We start from the raw sequence: 6,698 nt of genomic DNA on the forward strand, positions 1-6,698 counted from the left end.
GTTTCAACTGTTCTGCCTTATTATTATACGACTATGCTGGTAATTTATGAACATTTGAACATCTTGGCCATGTTCTGTTATAATCTCCACCCGGCACAGCCAGAATAGCCTGGTTCCTCTCTAGGTTTCTTCCTAGGTTTTGGCCTTTCTAGGGAGTTTTTCCTAGCCACCGTGCTTCTACACCTGCATTGCTTGTGGTTTGGGGTTTTAGGCTGGGTTTCAGTACAGCACTTTGAGATATCAGCTGATGTACGAAGGGCTATATAAATACATTTGATTTGATTTGATTTGAATATCTGGTGTCCTGTGATGGTTGACATGTGATGTCCTGTGTTGTCCTGTGATGGTTGACATGTGATGTCCTGTGTTGTCCTGTGATGGTTGACATGTGATGTCCTGTGTTGTCCTGTGATGGTTGACATGTGATGTCCTGTGTTGTCCTGTGATGGTTGACATGTGATGTCCTGTGTTGTCCTGTGATGGTTGACATGTGATGTCCTGTGTTGTCCTGTGATGGTTGGGCCACATTAATGGTGCAGGCCTGACTTCCATTTAACAGTTCCACATGTTGAAATTGTCCATCTCTGTCACATCTGCTCCTGCAACGCCTTCTACTGCTCTACTGCTACTGTCTCCTTGACCTGTCACCACTCCCCCAGTAATCTCTGCTCAGTCAGTCTACGTTTCTAGCCGTTTGTTACTATTCAGATCCTGTATCCTGTTGTGCCTGTTTTCCTTGCCTGATGCTGTTTTCCTCTCCGCTACAGTTCTGCCCGCTCTGACTCTGGTCCCTGTCTGTTGATTCCCCACTATACTACTCCCTTGGATTCCCTTCCAGACCTGCTTACCCTGTCTCAACCCCTCTCGCTCCAGCCTCAGCCTCTACACCTGGTTTCCAGCAACCCGCTTCCCCTGACCTGCACTCCATCTCCCACCTGTTATTCAATAAATACCTTGCTTACTTCATCCCATTCTCCTTGTCTGAGTCTTCTCTTGGGTTCCACTCTGCGTAACAGTAAGATGAACCCAGCAGACTCTGCTACTCTACACCAAACCCTCTTCGGCCAAGGCGCCCTGCTCGAGCAACATGACCAGGCCCTGAAGACCCTTCTGGGGCACATCAAGGAGTTTTCACAGAGCCTGTCTGACCTACAGGGCCAAACCTTCGCCCAGAGCTCACAACCAGTTCCAAGTCCTTGTCCTCCGCTCCGGGAGCCGTTTATTTCCGACTACGGAGTGTTACGATGGCAACCGTTGGAAAATGTTCACTAGTACTTGAGCAACAGCCATACTCTTATGCTAGCGAACGGGCCAAGATTTCCTTTCTGATTGGCCGCCTCCGTGGAGCAGCGCTTTCCTGGGCCACAGCAGTGTGAGAGAGACAGTCCCCCATCTGCTTCTCCTACTCCAGATTCATGGAGGAGATGAAGAAAGTCTTCGACCACCCGGTCTGCAGTAAGGATGCAGCTAAACGACTCCTGTCCCTCCGTCAAGGCTCCCAGAGTGTTGCTGAGATGGCATGTGAGTTTCGCAGCCTCGCCACTGAGAGCGGCTGGAACGAGGAGGCCCTTCAGGGAGCATTAAGGAACACGCTCACTGAGACCCTCAAGGACGAGTTGGTGTCCAGGGATGAGCCTGATGGACTTGATGAACTCAAATCTCTCACTATCCGCATCGACAACCGTCTCCGTGAGCGTCGGGGGGAGAGGGTAGGTAGGGTTGCATGTCCCATAACATCTGCTTCAGTGCCTTGTCCTCCTTCTCCAACTGCATCCTATCCCCAGGCTCGTCCAGATCCTGAACCCATGCAGCTCGGCCGGGCCAGTCTCTCTTCAGAGGAGACGCAACGACGAATCGGCACTAGGAGCTGCCTATTCTGTGGTCAGCTTGGTCACTTGTTCCATGTGTCCAGCAAAAGAGGGGGCTCGGCAGTAGTGGGGGATATACTGTTGAGCCAAATTGCCTGCCCATCTTCCCCCAGACCCCTGCTTGAAGGCAACCTCGTGTGGCAGAGCCAGGCTTTTCCTCTGTCTGCTCTCATCGATTCGGGCGCCGACGAGAGCTTCCTGGACCGAGGTGTCGTTACCCAGTTGGGCCTGGACACTGTCCCACTTGATTCACCCCTCGATGCCAATGCTCTCAATGGACAGCTCATCGCCCGTGTCTGTGAGAGAACCGTCCCTGTCATCCTGCGTCTCTCTGGAAATCACAAGGAAAAGATCAGTTTCCACATAATCGACTGTCCTTACTCTCCCCTGGTTCTTGGCTATCCATGGTTAAAGCGACACAACCCACAGACTGACTAGACCGCCGGAAAGGTAACCACTTGGAGTTCATTTTGTCACTCTAACTGTATACATTCTGCCCTTCCCCCTGCCTTGTCTGTGCCCCAGTTCATTCCAGAACCTCCGAACCTGTCATCAGTTCCTCCCGAATATCACGATCTAGCTCCTGTGTTCAGCAGCTCTTGTGTTCGAATGATGAGGCCGCACTCGTACGGCCGATGCGCCATTGACCTCCAGCCTGGAGCTCCACTCCCGGTAGCCAGTTGTTTAACTTCACTAGGGTAGGGGGCACTATTTTCACCTCTGGATGAAAAGCATGCACAAAGTAAACTGACTGCTACTCAGGTCCAGAAGCTAGGATATGCATATAAATTGGTAGATCTGTGTTGAAAACACTCTAACGTTTCCAAAACTGTTACAATAATGTCTGTGACTATAACAGAACTGATTTAGCAGGCAAAAACCTGAGAAAAATCCATCCAGGAAGTGGGATTTTTCACGTTTGTAGTTTTCTATTGAATGCCATTACAGTATCCATTGACTTAGGACTCAAATTGCACTTCCCATGGCTTCCACTAGATGTCAGCAGTCTTTAGAAATTGTTTCAGGCTTGTACTCTGAAAAGTGAGGGAGTATGACCACTCTGAATGAGTGGACCCTACAGTGTCCCAGAGATTTTACATGCGTGCGACCGAGAACACACCATTCTTGTTTACCTTTTATATTGACAACGTTATTGTCCGGTTGAAATATTATCAATTATTTAGGCTAAAAACAACCTGAGGATTGATTATAAACATCGTTTGACATGTTTCTACGAACTTTACGGATACTATTTCGATACTTTGGGAACGTTATTTTTCCAAACATAAAAATAGTGCCCCCTAGCTTCAAGAGGTTAATACATTTACATATGCCAATACTCATTACAATAAGAATTTTTGGAGGGGGATTTTACTAGGCAAGTCAGTTAAGAACAAATTCTTATTTTCTATGACAGCCTAGGAACAGTGGGTTAACTGCCTGTTCAGGAGGAGAAAGACAGATTTGTACCATGTCAGCTGGGGAATTTTGAACGTGCAACCTTTTGGTTACTAGTCCAACGCTCTAAACACAAGGCTACCCTGCCTCCCCAAGAAAGGGAGATGACATAAGGTGAAAGAAAGAAAGAAAGCCATTTTATTTCATTTAACATTTATTTAACTTGGCAAGTCAATTAAGAACAAATTCTTATTTACAATGACGGCCTACCAACAGGCAAAAGGCCTCCTGCAGGGACAGGGGATTAAAAATTTAAATGAAGATTAAAATATAGGACAAAAAACACATCACGACAAGAGAGACACCACAACACTACATAAAGAGAGACATAAGACAACAACATAGCATGGCAGCAACACATGACAACACAGCATAGTAGCAACACAACATTACAACACAGGGGCGGCAGGGTAGCCTAGTGGTTAGAGTGTTGGACTAGTAATTGAAAGGATGCAAGATCAAATCCCTGACAGGCTGACAGGGTGAAAATCTGTTGTTCTTCCCCTGAACAAGGTAGTTAACCCACTGTTCCTAGGCTGTCTTTGAAAATAAGATTTTGTTCTTAACTGCCTGCCGGGTTAAATAAAGGTTAAAAAAATAATAATTGTCACGACTTCCGCCGAAGTCGGTCCCTCTCCTTGTTCGGCGGCGGTCGACGTCACTGATCCATTTTCAATTGGTTTTGTCTTGTCTTCCTTCACACCTGGTTCCAATCCCATCAATTACATGATGTGTATTTAACCCTCTGTTTCCCCTCATGTCCTTGTCAGAGATTGTTTGATTGTATGTATGTGCACGTTATGTTTTGGTGTGCGACAGGTTTTATTATTTTGTATATTTTGGTTTTCTGAGTTTTGTGAGCACTTATTAAACGACTCTGTTTATACCAAATTCGTTCTCCTGCGTCTGACTTCCCTGCCACCAACCTGTTACAAATAATAATTAAATAGTAGCAACACAATGTGGCAAGAAAAGGACCAGAAGAATCACAGGGAGGAGAGGAGCTCAATAAAAGGGACAACCTGAGAAAAGAGGACGAACCAGTAAAGGAGAAGAGGACAACCAAACAAGGGGAGAAAACAGAGAATGTTTTCCTTCACCTTATCAAACATTACAGGAAAAGGCTCCATGCTGTTATCCTTGCCAGAGGTGCTTGTACTAAGTACTAAATGAGGAGTGCTAATAATTATTAAGAAACCTTGAGTTTGGTGAAATGTATTTTGTATTAAATAATTGTACGATTTTGGTTGGTTCTATTGAAACATTAATACAATACAATACAACATAATACAAAGTACAATATTTCTCCCGTTGGTATTTTGAGTTTCTCTCTGTAATTATATTGTTTATATTTGTTTAAGTATTGTTTGTGCATTGCCAGTCAGGGGTGCCAGTCATTTTGGAGCCCACTGTATATTTCCACAGTATGAGGTTGGTATAATACTGTGAAATTGTGTAAATTATGATAATGCCCTTTTAGTGTAAGAGCTGTTTGAAAAGACCGCCTGAAATCTCTGTTTTAGCGGGATGGAGATTTTCCCTAGCTACCATGACAAAGACCAAAGCCGGCGGGATTACCATTGATGGCAGTGATGTCTCTCTATCACATGTGAAGGATCTTGTAAACAAACAAAAACTGTTCTACAAGCAGTTGTTACAACAACAACAAAATAGCATCAACTGTTTTGTCACATACACATGGTTAGCAGATGTTATTGGTCACATACACATGGTTAGCAGATGTTATTGGTCACATACACATGGTTAGCAGATGTTATTGGTCACATACACATGGTTAGCAGATGTTATTGGTCACATACACATGGTTAGCAGATGTTATTGGTCACATACACATGGTTAGCAGATGTTATTGGTCACATACACATGGTTAGCAGATGTTATTGGTCACATACACATGGTTAGCAGATGTTATTGGTCACATACACATGGTTAGCAGATGTTATTGGTCACATACACATGGTTAGCAGATGTTATTGGTCACATACACATGGTTAGCAGATGTTATTGGTCACATACACATGGTTAGCAGATGTTATTGGTCACATACACATGGTTAGCAGATGTTATTGGTCACATACACATGGTTAGCAGATGTTATTGGTCACATACACATGGTTAGCAGATGTTATTGGTCACATACACATGGTTAGCAGATGTTATTGGTCACATACACATGGTTAGCAGATGTTATTGGTCACATACACATGGTTAGCAGATGTTATTGGTCACATACACATGGTTAGCAGATGTTATTGGTCACATACACATGGTTAGCAGATGTTATTGGTCACATACACATGGTTAGCAGATGTTATTGGTCACATACACATGGTTAGCAGATGTTATTGGTCACATACACATGGTTAGCAGATGTTATTGGTCACATACACATGGTTAGCAGATGTTATTGGTCACATACACATGGTTAGCAGATGTTATTGGTCACATACACATGGTTAGCAGATGTTATTGGTCACATACACATGGTTAGCAGATGTTATTGGTCACATACACATGGTTAGCAGATGTTATTGGTCACATACACATGGTTAGCAGATGTTATTGGTCACATACACATGGTTAGCAGATGTTATTGGTCACATACACATGGTTAGCAGATGTTATTGGTCACATACACATGGTTAGCAGATGTTATTGGTCACATACACATGGTTAGCAGATGTTATTGGTCACATACACATGGTTAGCAGATGTTATTGGTCACATACACATGGTTAGCAGATGTTATTGGTCACATACACATGGTTAGCAGATGTTATTGGTCACATACACATGGTTAGCAGATGTTATTGGTCACATACACATGGTTAGCAGATGTTATTGGTCACATACACATGGTTAGCAGATGTTATTGGTCACATACACATGGTTAGCAGATGTTATTGGTCACATACTATGGTTAGCAGATGTTATTGGTCAATATACACATGGTTAGCAGATGTTATTGGTCACATACACATGGTTAGCAGATGTTATTGGTCACATACACATGGTTAGCAGATGTTATGGTCACATACACATGGTTAGCAGATGTTATTGGTCACATACACATGGTTAGCAGATGTTATTGGTCACATACACATGGTTAGCAGATGTTATTGGTCACATACACATGGTTAGCAGATGTTATTGGTCACATCACATGGTTAGCAGATGTTATTGGTCACATACACATGGTTAGCAGATGTTATTGGTCACATACACATGGTTAGCAGATGTTATTGGTCACATACACATGGTTAGCAGATGTTATTGGTCACATACACATGGTTAGCAGATGTTATTGGTCACATACACATGGTTAGCAGATGTTATTGGTCACATAAACAT

Source organism: Oncorhynchus nerka, linkage group LG28, assembly GCF_034236695.1.
Source record: "Oncorhynchus nerka isolate Pitt River linkage group LG28, Oner_Uvic_2.0, whole genome shotgun sequence".
NCBI lineage: Eukaryota > Metazoa > Chordata > Actinopteri > Salmoniformes > Salmonidae > Oncorhynchus > Oncorhynchus nerka.